Below are 15,676 nucleotides of genomic sequence, written 5' to 3' on the forward strand. Positions count from 1 at the left end.
GGGCTAAAATTTCAGGAGACCGAATATCTAGACAGTTTGACCAAGTGTTGACCAGTATGCATTGACCTCCTTTGACTGCATTTTTGTGAGGGCTATCTCTGTTTGGGCAGGCCACATTTTTGGGCACATAAATCGAGGCTAAACGTTGATTGTTAACCAGTGTTGACTGCAGCTAGGACTGACCGTAGGTGGGCTGTTTGACTAGACTTTGACTGAGCTGAATTTGACTGTTTTGAGGGTTGTTTTATCTTGTTGTTTAGAGACCAAAGTTGACTAAAGTTGACCGATTTGCTGAGGGTCAAATCTGCCATGTTGACCAGCGTTGACTTTTTTATTAGGGCTCTTTCGCTGCTGTTATAAATTATCAGATTTGTAAATTTTACTCTCTCTTGAACTATTGAAGACTAAAAGAAGAATTAATCAAGGGTTTCCCCACATTGGGGTTTGTCCCTGGCTGGTGCCACATCTTGTGTCCTCTTGTCTTAGCTTGTCTTCTATTGTTTATGTTTATGTTCTATCTGCATTTTACTATCATGTTGATGTGATTGCGAATCTGAATATGGATACTGGGCTAATAAAGAAATTGAATTAAAATTGCTCTAAAGCATAGCATAGAACATACCATTGTTGCCTGAAGTTAACAGATGATGACAAATGAAAGTGAACTCCCTCTATTTATATGTGGAAAACCAAGTCACCTTTCATAATTTTACAACAAAAACTCTAAAACTTTGCTTGGAGCACTCATCTAGGCCTAGAGGTCACAATCTAACCTCAAGATAGCGTTAAAATATAAGAAATAAATCAAAAACTCCCACACATGTGGGAATAAATGCTCTCCAACATGACGTCTTCCTCATAGAATAAACAATCTCCATCAAGCAAGTGATAAATTCGGTCCACAAGTGGTCCTCACTCCAAGGTACATCATCAAAGTGCATGGGCACATGTCCAAGTAACATCTCCTCCATCATGACATCATCAAAGAGGCTCACGTCACCCTTCTAGGGCATGTAGGGTTGGCGTGGCAACCTTAGAGGCAAGCGTTGGCATCTAGGCATGAAGCAATGTCACAAGGTTCACTAGACTTGAACCTTGAGGTTCGAAGTTCGGCAAACCTCAACAAAATATTCAAGTCCGGGTAAACTTCGACCTAGGTTCGCCTTTATCTGTTTGGTCAAGGAAAGTTTGTTGATGCCATTACCTTCCATCGGCACCTAGGGTTCTTCACGAGCACTATCAATAAAATACCCATCTATGTTGTGGCTACTTTGAGTGCCTTTCTCCACTGGTTCAAGGAGAACACCTATTTGTTTCAATTCAATTGGGTATCAAGGTCATTTTGCATCAATTAATGAATGGGAATGTGAGAAGCTTGTCTGAACTAGAATTCGTGCTCTTGTTGTCCTTGAGCTGACAATAGAGCTTGACGACACGACGCTTGAGCCTCAATCTATCCATTGATGCTCTTGATCATAGGGAGCACTTGACACAAGGATTCCATCTGTTCGATAGCCTATCCAACTCGATTGTTCGATAGCCTGCCCATCTCAGCACGACAGTTTGGTTGATCGCAAATATGGTTTTTGTTGCGAACCCATGAAATTACGTGGTTTGGGAAAAGTGCACTTTTTAAAGCCACAGATACAATATAAATTAGATATTTTAAAACTTGTAGTATAATAGTATATCATATACTTTTTATTAGATATGGCTCAAATCCATTTTTTATGATTTATAAAGATTTTAAAAATTATAATTATTAAATTCTAGAATTTTTTTTTTTAATCTAAGTTTTATAATTAAATAAATATACATGCATACATAATTTATTATTTTATGGTATATTTTATTTTAAAGAAAATATATATGTCTCTGTCACCTGTGTGTGTGTATAGTTAAATTTAATGGCAAACCTTATCGAAAAAGTCAAGTTTGAATGGAACTTAATCATTGTGACATAGAACTCGACCCAGAACCATGTGACATAGGCATGAAGTACCAGCCCTCCAAATCATCTCAAAGATCTCCATTGTCATCTGGGCTCTAGAACAAGGCAACATCCATCAAACAGGATCGTGGCTAGTCTAGGGGCATCTTGGATCTATCTAGGCACATCATCAAACAAGCCAATACCTTGGCTTCCAGGCTCATCATTTCAACATCTCGAGGTTTAGCAAGGAGTATACAACCATGTCGAGGCTCCTCAAAGCCAACGATCTTCTTAGGAGGGGAACATTGGAGCTGCAAAGTCATATTTTCTCTCAAGATTGGCAAGACATCCTTTGAATGGTGTTGGTGAGATGTCAAGCCATCCCTCAAGGGATCTCCATTTCATGTGTAATAAACCACCTGAAACATATTCTCAAGATCAAGTGAAATCAACATCATTAGGGAGAAAAACCATTAAAGTATCATAGTGGACCATATTCAATGTTAGGGGCATAAAAATAATTCACACAAACCTTACCTTCCAATGCCTTTCTAGCTCAAGATTTGTAAGCAAGTTACCATACTTGTGTTAGGGATGATTATGACATTAGCCTTATTAGGTGCTTCCAACCCTTGAGGGGAAGGACATTTCACAAGTAGACCCATCAATCCATAGGTGCATGTGATAAAGGTGGTAATCATCCCATCAATCATCCTATCTTCCCTTATTTTGTTGCTACCACGAATATTATTCTTCTCCATTTGTGTGCTTTGATGAGTTAGGATTTACCACCTATGACGAAGAAATATTTGTTTCCTTTACTATAGAAGGTTGCATATGTATCCCATAATAGGGACTACCAATCATCACTTCACATGCATAAAGAGGTTCTACAACATATTTTACTTCAGCAACATAATCAGCATTAATAACAAACTTGGCTTCACATCTTCTAGAAACTCTTACTAGAGATTTCTCTAGTAATAATTCCAGTGAACATGGTTGCATTAAATCATAAAGTTTATAGACCAAGCTTATCAGTGAAGATTTCAAAAATCAAATTGCATGAGAACCAATATCAAAAGAGAGCATTTACCTTTTAATTATTCACTTGAACTTTTAATTGGAGTAGTGTGCTTTTATCTCCACTTACCCTTGGTTGTTGCAATAACGTGTAGGCTATGGTTTCATCCACATTAGAGGCACTTTTTACCACTATTTCTTTTGTCTTGGTCATTGTCTTTTCTCCTTTCTAAGATTTGTGCCATTTTGGGTGTAGTTCCTAATGAAGCTTCCAACATCTTTATGATTGTAATCTTCGTGACTTTATTCATTGTTCCTCTTCTTGGCCCTTTTGTTGTTTCCCTTTCTTGAAGTCCAATTCAATGCAAAATTCTTTCTCGCTTGCCTCATTTGTTCTTTTCACACTCAATAGTCACAATTGCCTTTGGATATGGCTAATTAGGCCTATTGCCGCAAAATCTAGCAAACCTAGTGTAAAGCACCACTAGGGAGATCCAGACGTCAAGGCAACAAGAGATCGGCTACCACTGTCACCTTAGCAGCCTTTCTCCAACTATTTAGTAGTATTTAAACCACAGCGAAGGCTTCCCTATAAAGAGAAAGAGTTCAAAGTGATGGATGACGTCTAATGATTGGGATAGGGTATCAACAAAGTCTAGAGGGATAAGATAATCTTCACCAAAGTTCAAGCACTTTATTCTAAGAACAATTAAGTAAATTATAGGGTTGTTACAAGTTAGGGTTTTACTGTTACATATTTTCAATAATAGGGTGTGCGATGGCATATAACCAGAAGAAATAGCCTTCCAATGATAAAACAAGAAAGGATCAAGACTATCAATTAGACACGTAGACTTCAGAGTTTGCAATGGAGTTTTTTATGGCTAGAATATGCAAAACAACAATAAAATGATGATGTTGGCCCTAGAAATAGGGCTTTAAGATGCAATAAATGCTAGATTTTGCTTTTAGACAATTATTTAATGTAATTCTACTTAGAGAGCAATGACAAATTAAACAAAATTACTTTTTAGCAATATTTAATAAAAACCCTAACCCTAACCCGAGATATTTAGAATTTAAGAGAGAAGAGAGAGAATTTAGTAAAAGTAGGGGGTTTGATCACCACCGCCTAGACTAGTGCCTTGATCTAAATAAGCAAAGGAGCCATCTACGGCAAATTCAATGACGACGACCTTGTTGAAGAGGATGAGATGGAAACCGCATCAACTTACAAACTCTAGCAGATTCCTTTTTAGGGAGATTTTAAATTTAAGAGATGCAAGGATTCAAGGAAAACACTTTTGCATCACCATAAAGGAGCAAAATTTCTAGATAAATTTAACAATTTTGACCATAGCACATATAGAAACCCTACTTCAAACAATAAAACATGCGAAATATAAAAGATATGAAATAAACTTACAAAAATTCCAAAAGAATCTCTTCAATCAAACCCAAGCAACCAACTTCAAACAAAAGAACCACCTTCAAAGCAACTCGCACCATAGAAATCACATTGCAACCAAGTAGAAGAAACAAAGAGCTAGTCCGCATTTCCAAAGATAGTGAAATGAGACTCCCCTCTATATATATGGGGCAACCAAGTCTCATTTTCATAATTTGACAAGTAAAACCCCCTAAAAGTTCACTTGAGCGTACAACAAGGTCAATAAGCCACAAGCCAACCTTAAAATAGCTCTAAAACATACTAAATGCCAAAAATAGCACACACATGTGGGAAATAAATGTACCCACCATGACATCATCCTCTGGAAATGATCAAGATCTATCAAGCAAGTGATTATTTGTCCATTTATGCTCTTCACTCCAAGCAATCCTTAAAATACAAGCTATATCTCCAAAAAGTGCCTCCTCAACCATGACATCATCCATAAAGAGGCCTACGTCACCCTTCTAGGGTTGTGGGCGTTGAATTTGTAACTATGGTCGATCTTCATAATGTATATTTGGTCACTTGATGTACTTGTATTTATCATTGCAAAGCATATTTATAAATGCTAGAGTCAAAGGAAAATTGGTTCTAAGTCAAAGTCCCATTGCGACTTTTTAAAGATGAAAATCTGAATTTTTGAAATGTAAGTTTTGGCTCCACAAGTGACAAATCGACTTCCCTCCAACTCAAGTCGGCCCTGGCTCCAAAAGACACCCATTTGACCTAGACAGATCACTATATAAAGTAGCACCTCCTCCACTTGGACATTCAATCTCTCTCACACAAGATAATTTATGGGCAAGCAAGCCAAGGATAAGAAGGACGAATTCTCTCTTTCTTCTCTCTCTTGCAACTTGCAAGTATGGATTGGCTATTCTCTCTGTGGTTCGCATTCTTCTGGGGCAATAGTTGCAGGAGGCCAAAATTTCTAAGTAACTATTGCAGGGCCGAAATTTCCAAGTAACTGGGACAACTGTTGTAGGGCCAAAATTTCTAGGTAACTAGGGCAACTGTTGCAGGGCCGAATTTCTGGGGAAAATTGGCAATTGCAAGAGGGCCGAAATTCTGGGTCAAACAAGCAGAACAAATTGTTGGATCAGATTGGGTGACTTGACTTGGAAGAGAAGACCAGGATTGACCATAGGTCTAGGTGTGTCTCTCATTGAATAAAAAGAATTTCTCTATTGAAAAAGGTTGTTGGGGTTTTCCCCTTGGTGGGTTTTCCCAGGGTAAATCTTGTCTTCTCTTGTGTATTGTGATCTCTATTGTTCTATTGTTCTTTATGGTTGAATTTTTGAAGTATAATTGTTGGATGATATATTGGAATAAGTTAAAAAATATCTACTTCAAAAGTAATTACCAGAATTTCAGAAATATTGTGGTAACCCTAATTTCACTAAGAAAATCAACAGCGGGGGTGGCATGGTATCATGCAAGGCAAGTGTTAGGGTCCAAGGAGAATGTGCAAGCGCTCCCAAGTCAAATCATCCTCATATGGGCTCCAGAATAAGCAATGTCCATCAAACACAATCAAGGCCAACCTAGGGGTGTCTTGGGTCCATCCGAGCACATCATCAAGTAATTCAACGCCCAAGCTCTATGGCTTAGCATTTCAACAATTGGAGGTACAAGAGGGAATGTCGTACCATGTGGAATTATCTCAAATCCCAATGCTCATCTCTAGAGGGGCAACACTGAAGCATCAATGTCATTTTTGCTCTCAAAATGGGGCAAAATGTCCTCTGGAGTGGTATTAAAGAGGGTCAAGCCCATCCCTCAAGGGATCTTTGTACACCACTTGAAACAAACCTCTCAATATCAAGTGAGATGAACAATCATTACGAGCAAAAGCCATTAAAGTGTCATAGTGGACCATATCTAATGCCAAGGGAATAAGAATACTTCACACAAAACTCACCTTCAAATGTCTAAATTCATCAGGACCTGTAAACAAGTTAACTCAATTATATTAAAGATGATTAGGTCAACATTAGGTTCATCCAACCCCCAAGGGGAGTGATATGTCAAAAGGTTAAACCATCAATCCATGGGTGTGTGTGATGATAATGGTGGGTTCTTCCAAACCCCGAGGGGAGTGATATGTCAAAGGTTAAACCATCAATCCATGTGTGTGTGTGATGATAATGGTGGGTTCTTCCAAACCCCGAGGGGAGTGATATGTCAAAGGTTAAACCATCAATCCATGTGTGTGTGTGATGATAATGGTGGGTTCTTCCAACCCCCAAGGGAAGTGATATGTCAAAGGTTAAACCATCAATCCATGGGTGTGTGTGATGATAATGGTCATGGAGTGGGAGAGGCTTCAAGACAAGTGCCGTAGCCATGAGAGCAAGGGGTCCAACATCCAAAGTGTACTGAAGTAAGGAGGAAGCAATCGTGGTGGCATGAGTTGCCCCTTTCCTTGGCCTACTTTTTCCACCCCTCTAATGCGCCTTTTATTTTAATGATTTGCCTTTATTTGGTGCATAGCCTAGGAACCCAAGCTTGCTTTTATATTTTTCCAATACACCTTTAAGATGTAGCAGTTTCTTGCTCATCAAGGCTTGGATTTTCAAGAGTTCCTTTCTTTAGATGAAGCATTAATGCTTGACGAACTAGGTGATGGTTAATAAGGCGGGTAGAGCTCATGCTAGGCTTTTGCCAACATTCTAAATAATAAATATTGTCCCAGCCATCTTTTGCATTTTATATTTTCTTGCATTGTGGATTCATATGCTCTTAACTTTATTTCAACTTGGAGGGCAAATCATTGAGTCGTGCCTCAAGGATGTGGATAAAGGGTGCCAATCCCAATGACCAATGGCTACCAACCCAAACAATGCAGATGGATAACTAGGAGAGATGGAAAGTGGTAAGTATGGATTACCTTAGATACGCTATATCAATTAGTGCCCTTCCTAAACCCTAAGGCCTTAAAGGAGGTCCCACTAACAAGAGTCAAAGACTAACCTCCAAAGTGAAGTGCGGGAACAAGAATACAATCGAAATTAGTCAATCATTTAATTTCACCTGTGATGAATATTAATATGCCCGTAACATTAAATGAAAGCATATGATTGCAAGAATGGTTAGAGTACCTGTCAACAAAAGCCCCACCTTCCTTCAATAAGAAATTCCAAATGGGAGAGAGATCTAACCAGAGCAATAGATGGAGAATCCTAGCATAGTGTTATGTGCTAACTATCATGGGGCTACTAGCTAGTTGGTTGTCAAATGAGGAGAAAAATTTTCTCCTAGGGGTTACCCACTTTTTGGTGGGTAACAAGGCCTTCAATTTATTTCACTACTACCCCAAATTCTTCCAAAGAGATACCCAACATGATGGCTTGCTTCTGAATTCATACTTGTATTCTTGAAAACTTTGTCCTTGTTCTTGCCAGAGGCGTTACCACTTCATGACTTGTTCCTCCACATAACCTATGGGATAGAACTGTGATTTCAACAATTCCTTGAAATTTTCTCTTTTTTCTAAACCATTCGCTTCTTGTGTAGCCTCAAGGCATCTATAAAGCTCTTCCACCATAATAGAGCATGTCTAGAAATTTTCAACCAAGCAAAAGAAATCATTTAGGTTTTTTTTATTCACTAAAGACCAAAATGGACCTCTAACTATTTCAACCAACCATTGAGTTTCTCAACAATAACTTGACCATTTTATGTTGGTATTTCAAGTTTTGCTTCAACCTTGAATGGAATATTTGAATATAAAGGAAAAGAGTAAGTATTATCAAAATCTGAAGTATACTTGAAGAATTGAAGACTCAATGCCCAAGGATATGTTAGAGGATTCAAGTACCATCAGAGTTCAAAGATCACCAGAGCTTCTAAGCTCTATCTTCTTCTTCTCATATTCTTCTATGTTGTACTTAGATTTCGCAAGCCCTACGGGGATGATGTAAAGTGAAGCTAGTGTGATGAATCGAGTCATGTAGCAGGCCTAGGTAACTTGGGATATTGTCATCAAGTGAGTTTACTCTGGGAAGTTCTTTTTACTTGGTTAATTATTGGTACTTTTTAGCACTTAATAATTAATTGAGTTTTTTCTTCCAAGCTATAACCCCAAAGTCGGAGCGCTGCTTGACGGCAAGGTCTTATATGAGTCCTAGTGTCTAGAGTCATTTTATATCACCATACTAGATCACTCAAAAAAAATCGCGGAATTTGATTAGGTCTAGGGGTTATTTTTTTAATTTTTAAAATTTCCTGTAAAGCGGAAATTTTGATAAATTATGAATGTAAATTGTAATAACTGATGTCTAGCAAAGTTGTATGGAGTATGTGTGCTCAAGAGTCAAAATCACACCTCTACTCAACTTTCTACTAAGACACACTTTGAGGGGTGAAAAATAAGTTATGGACCCTCAAAACCCATTTTTCCTAAGCCTATGGCAAAATGTGGCAATAAATTGAGCTAACAATTAAATAAATTGGCAAAAATAAATATCCACACATGCCAAATGATGTGGAAATGAGGTGGACATTCACCAAGGGTCAAAGTCAAGTTAGAAGATGATGTGCACTCCACCACAGACCAAGAATCAAGGAGAAACATGTGACAAAAAGGGAAATCGAATTTCTTGAGGGACCACGAGTTCCAAGAGACAAATCACATTTTTGTGGAGATAGCTCAAGTTTCAAGGGTGAGTCACCCACTTGGTGGGATTTGACTTGCGTTACACTAGAGAGGAGTGGAGAGTGGTCTACTACCACTCTACTCCCACATCCACTTGTCTCTCTCATACTTCGAGCTCCCTCTTCTTGGATTGTGCGGAGCCTCTTAAGGGCTTCGATTTGCATGAGGAGTTTGCATTGGGATTGCCATCATTCCACATGTCATGTGGCTCTTTTCTTGGGATCTTCTCCCACTATCCTATTTAGAAGAGATTTGGACTTTCACATTGTATCTTTGGAACAAGCTATTGGGCTTAAAGAAACTCTGTTGGATTGTGTATTCATTTTCATGCAATAAAAGGACTTTGGGGTACTATATTGATGGTGTTCTCCTTCTCTCTTTGAGGTGATGTTATTTTGATTTATGTGCTTTACTTTCTATGTGCTTGGACGTGGGGGAACTCTCTAATAGACTAACTCTCAAGCTCAAGGATTGAAGGACCCAATCTATTTGCCTCAAGGATCTCATCAAATGAATTTGAAAAGGGGAGTTTATTTTCCTCTAGCCTACTAAGATCACTAAGATTAAATTCAATATTTTTCTTGATCAATATCTTGTGCTTTCAGGGACTTTATTTGCTATCTAGAACATGATTTTAACTAAACAAGTATGGGGTTCTACTTGCATGTCTTGATCTAATTCTTGTATGCTAATTGTACATTATCATTTTGACTCTTTCATCTCCTTTCCACTCATTTTGGATCTGTTTTGCAAGCCTTTTTGAGCAGATTTACTAGTTCAATTTTTGTGGCAGCTTGAGGGAGTTATCATTTGAGACATTTAACTAGTTATTTGGGGGACCCTTGGACCATTTTTAAAAGAAATTTCAAGGAGGTTGTGAGCACTTGAGTCATCATCTTTTGCAGGGCCAAGTTCTTCTTTGAGGGCATATTCCTTCTCTCATTAGGTCATGGCTAGAGGAGGCCTAGCCTCTCTCCCTAGCACTAAATACAACTCTTCATGTGGCTGATTTGATTGCTGCAAATTTGTATTTTGTATTTTCAGATTTGGTCAAAAACTCTCTTGTAGTTGTTACTTGAAGAGATCTAGCCCTTGGAAGTGGCATGTTGTAAAAGACTTCTCTTGTTTCTTTAAGGAGTCTTCTCAAAGAGCTTTCTCCTTTCTCTTGTAACCAATCACTAATAAAAGAATCAACATTCTTGTGAGGGAGCTTGGAAGTTTTCCCATGGTATCACTTCTCCCCATTTGGAGGGAGGGTTCTTGCTTGTCAGTGGATTAATCTCTTAGTTTTGTTTCTTTAATTTCCTTGTTAATCTCATTTCTAAGTTCACTCATGCTTGATTAGTTTTCAACATAGCACTCATACCCATTTATTCTCGCATAAATTTGGGATTGGTTTATGTTTGTTATTTCAATTTCTTGAGTACTTGCATTAGGAAATCTATTTCAACACATGCAAATGTTATTTTGATGCAAACAAGTATTCTTTCTTTCAATTGGCAAGCTTAAACTAGCTTGATTTATCCATCCATTTTGGTTTCACAAGTCTCTCACTTCCCACCACTCATTGTCAATTTATGTGGCATCTTGGCTATTATTAGGCATTCTTATTTCAATTTCATTGAAGCAATTTGGTATTGGTTTTATTTCTTGCAAAGCAATTTGGAACTTGTGGAGCTACATTGGGTTAATTGTTTCATTTCCATTTCCATTTGAAGATATTGGTATTGTTTACTTCAGCATTGTACATTATACTCAAGTACCAATACCTTTTTTTGGAAGCAACAACATTCACTCAAACATCTCATTTAGACACATTTTTATGTTAATTGGCATTTTTTAAAATTAACCTCCAACTTAAATTGGTTGTATAGACATTAGGGACCCTCCATCTCTATTGACTCTTCAATGTGAGATCCAGATTTCCGTGTGAGGCTGAGTTCTGGGGATAGGAGTTGAATTGAAACTTGCTTTAGGATGTTATTAATAAAATAAACCAAGAGCACCTTCACATCACAATTTTACTTTACTTGCAATACATTCTCATGCAAAGCTATCTTGAGTTTATTGAATCTCATTTGTAAGCATTATCTTTCTTTCAAGTAGCATTTTCTCTATTTTGCAAGTATTGTGGATCTTTTATTTTTTTGCAATCTTTAATTTACTTGCAATATTGCTTATCTCATGTACTTGTTATTTTAATGATGAATTGTTCATGATTATTTAATGTCATTATCTTTGGTTACTTGAGCACTACCTTTACAAGTACTATTTCTTTTATAAGTACAAGTGATGTTTACATTCTTATCTTGGTCTAACATTTGCTTTGGAGGATTGTTCATCATTGTACCTTGAATTTCATTTTGAGCAAGCACTTGTCATTTACTTTGAAGCATTGATCTATTCTTTGAATATATTATTGAATTTTGCTCATATATTTATGTGATTGTTTACATCTTGGAATTAAGTTATCTTTGATAAGCCTTCCAGTAATTTTAGTATCCTCGAACTTCACATTTACTTCACTAACCTTCTCAGGGACCACCCCCCTTAGCTTAATTAGGAGAGAGATTTAACGAAGAGAATTGGGATTAGGTGACAGCCCCATCTCTTGGTTTGCCACCAAGATCACACCTTGTGGGGTTGAGGATTTTTCCCACACTAACCTAGGATTGCAAACGGGTCAGCAACAATTCCCTTGCCCCAACTTGGTGGTTAATCATGTATCCTACTCCTGTGGGATCTCCTCTATTGGCTACTAGCTTTAATAATGGCACCACATGGGAAACTGTGATTTTGGTTGTGTGGTCTCACTTCCTGACACCACATATCTCACTTCCCTCCACTCATTATAATAACCCCTTTTCACACTTTTCCCATTTGGGTCCACATTGTCCATTAGGTCCACAAGAAGTTAGCCTCCCCTTGTCCACACTTTGGGTCAAGCCTAGAATGATGCCCCAGAAGTTGATGTAGCTAAAAAGAAAGTTAAAAGCATAATTTGGCCACTTATAACAGTAAATGTATCATAAAATGCAAAAGATGGCCGAGACATAAAAATTTAGTGCATGGGAAAAATCCAAACATGAGCTCTACCCCCTTATCGCTATGGCCATCACCCTGGTTCCTAGGGCCCCTATGAGTGCCCCCTGCATCATTAAGGAACCCATGATTGTCCCAACCCCTAGTGGGCGATGAACTACCCAACCTTAAGGGGGTAATCACTGCTTTATCATACACATCATACTCTCATCCTCTGGAGCCTCGAGCAGTTAAAGACAGAAAAATCAATAAAAGGCAAAAGGCATATGAAGAAGGCTGAAAAACCAAAGACCCAAAGTGTGGGCTTCCCTCATTATAGATACCCTTGTACCATGGCATGTGGCCTGGAGCCTTCCCTATTGCACCACTCCAATCCACCATCATTTCACATGACACCGGTGATTTGACAGATGTACAATGGGCATGTCACTCCCTTAGAGTATTGAAACCACCTAATAGGGTCCTTTATTGACTTCTCTTGTTGAACTTGGCAACACTTGTACATTCTAAAGCCCATATGGAAGGGCATGCCACTATGAAGTGTCCACTTTTGCCCCTGATTAGCAAGCTTATTTACTCAATTGCACTAATGGATTGTTGTATTGGAAGGTGAGGAGGCACATTGGATCTTACACAGGATTGTAGGTGGGTCTCCATTTGGACTTGGCCTCCCTATGCAAGGTCCAAGCCCTCCAAAGGGTCATAATGGCACATATAGGGTGAGCGTTAAGAGCCATGGCCCCCCACCACAACAGAGCATTGATTGCCACACCATAGGCTTCTTCAGTACCACAATTGCTTGTTCGTGCCCCTGTTATACAAGGAAGATGATGCACTTGGACCATGTTGCCCAGTCAACCACACATTTTCACCTAACACTTGGTAGTTGATCTAGGGCCCAGACAGGCTTTTGTCTCAACGGAGACATGAGAGAGCTTGTATCATTTTTCTGGCACACACTTATGGAGCATCGACATGATATTTAGCCACTGGAGGCCCATGAGACCATTAACAGTGCCCCAAAGCCACTTGGGAGCACCACATGATGTTTTGCTTGTAAATCAAGGGGCCACCCCCTTGATCATCATTTTGGAGCCCTTCTCTACATCATGGCACATTGGGGACTCAATTTTGGCCTTCCAACGGCCCTTTGCACCATTGTTTTATCATTTTGGCCTCGTTAGGAAGGCTTATTTTACACATTTGAGCTATTTGTTGGGCTTGTCACCAAAGTTGTTATTTTGCACATTAAAATATTATTAGGGGCTCAATTAGTCCAATTAGGCTAAATCGAACTTCTAAAGGCTCATATAAATAAAAGTGAGCCTCATTTGTATTGGATCATCACACTTGGGATTTTCAACCTCTCTATTAGAGAATTTCGGCCTGCACTTTGTGGAGTGATTTGGAAAATTAAATGCATTTTGATGTATGGAAAATTTTAGCTATCTCTTTTGGAGCTCCTTGTTGGCAAGATTGTGGATGGATATATACTTACTTCTCTTGTAATTGCAATATAATGTTATATATTTTTTTTAATGAATGTCTAATGCATGGAATTATTTTCTTATGGTGAAATAATGTGCCCTAATTAATGTGAATCAGTGGAATCATTGAAACTATTGGAGATTTTTGTATGTGTTACTCATTGGACAAAGAATGAATGAATGTTCCTAGGGGATAATTTGCATTTGCATCCTTGAAACTTCATAATAATTGTCATCGAAGTGTAAAATTCTCAAGTTGTCGTGTCGTCGCATCCATAGATAGTGAAGTTGCTTCTTTAGGCCTCCATGAAGAGCAAAGTTTGCCAAGTCGAGATCATTTTGACTCCAATCTTCCCAATGGCTAAGCACTGGTCCCAAATCCTTGGTGATCAAATTAACTCAACGGAATATCATTCTTTCACCTACTTTCTTCCTCTTTTCTTCGTCCCTCTAAGGATAAGGAGATTGTCTAGGGCTTGATGTGAAATTTTGAGGAAGAATTTTGGGATTCCGTCCAGACAAATTTCTTCATTTGTGTCTCCTGTAGGCACACTCTTGTTTTGAACAAATCCTAACAATGGAATTTCAAATAAATTGATGCCCTAGCTATCACACCAAGTGGGAACCCTTGACGTTGTTTTTGAATTGGAGATTTCTTGAACATTTTCACTTTGTAGTTCATCATCCAAAACCTTTTCTCTTAACTATGGTTGACCATTGGATGAGCCTTTACCTCAGTGTATCTCTTAACCCTAGGTCTCTTATAGTATTTCTCTAAGGGGTTTTTCATGGAAAGTCATCCTAGCTTTCCCCAAAGCTCATACTTTGATTGAATCTTTCAACTGAATGAACCATCGTTGCCTCATTTTGAACCCTAGTATAGACATATTAATCACGAGTGAGGAATAATGGAAGTCTTGACCTTAGGCACGCATCATCGAACATTCCCGAGCCCAAGGTCTAGTCATCCTTCATAGGTCTTTCTTGGAGAGCCTTTCAGCGTCTCGTGAAGCATTTGAACCATTAATTGATCCTCTCCTTGAATGGGCCTTGGAAATCATTTTACATCTCATCATTGATCCTATCATCCTAAGTGATTTCCTCCATATTGGGACTCCTCCCGTCGGTGAAAATCCAAAAGATAAGGGGGCATAGGCTGTGGTGACAGTGGGCCTTTGTCCCAAATTATTGTTGTGCCCTCTAGATTTAGCCTATTAACTAGGCCTGCTAGTTGTGCAGCAGAAGGAACCACTATCAACTCTTCCTAGCCTATCTGAAAATTATAGATGCTACTAGCATATCCTTTGGGTCAATTTTATCACAAAATGATAACCTATGAAAGTGGTAAGATAGGTAAGATTGAGCAAAGGTACTCCATTTGCTACCAAGAATTTTGCTTGTAATTGATGAAGCAATTAAAACAGGGAAATATCATTTTCATCAAAAGTTGTTACTAGTAATAAACCTTGGTTCTTTTGTCCTCCTAAGGAAAGAAAAGCATCACAAAGCGACTAGGAACCATCATGCATTATGAGTTTATATTAAGAATATCTTACATAGTTAAAACTTGAAGGCAAAAGGTGGTTGGAGATGATTTATAACAAGCCCCTTATGGTATTGCAATCTCACCCACATCTAAGGAGCTCTCAAGGAAGAAGACAAGCTTGAGAGCAAGATGGTGGTGCCAACAAAGAATAGTGTCTTTGCAACCAATTCACTTTCTTCACAATTTTGGGAGAGAAGAACATGTTTTATAGTATAAATATAGAATTCTTACTCCAAATGAAGTTAGGTTGCAAAGTAGGATCTTGCAAGAGTTTCTTGAAACCCCCCTAGCTAGCCACATTGCATGAGACAAGACATAGGAAACTCCAATGCTTTATGTCAATTTGAAAACCACAAAGAATGGAACATATGTACTCCATACAAGAGTACATGCAAGTGACTAAAGCAAATGGAGGTTGCAACACACCATTACATATAGAAATAGAAGGATAGACGTTAGAATGCAAACAAGCCTACTTAGACTTAAGATATAACTAATGATAGATCCATCTCATTAGGTAACTAAATGAGAGTCG

General features: G+C 38.4%; 1 protein-coding gene across 1 annotated transcript in view; it reads right to left on the reverse strand.

Annotated features, from left to right (window-relative positions):
• The window catches only part of LOC149190756 (dihydroxy-acid dehydratase, chloroplastic-like), a 113,183-nt gene that overhangs the window by 26,628 nt on the left and 70,879 nt on the right, over positions 1 to 15,676 (reverse strand). The window lies entirely within an intron of this gene.

Source organism: Pinus tabuliformis, chromosome 3_1 (genome assembly GCF_031772625.1).
Source record: "Pinus tabuliformis cultivar Carrire ecotype Pingquan chromosome 3_1, CPIR1, whole genome shotgun sequence".
Lineage (NCBI taxonomy): Eukaryota > Viridiplantae > Streptophyta > Pinopsida > Pinales > Pinaceae > Pinus > Pinus tabuliformis.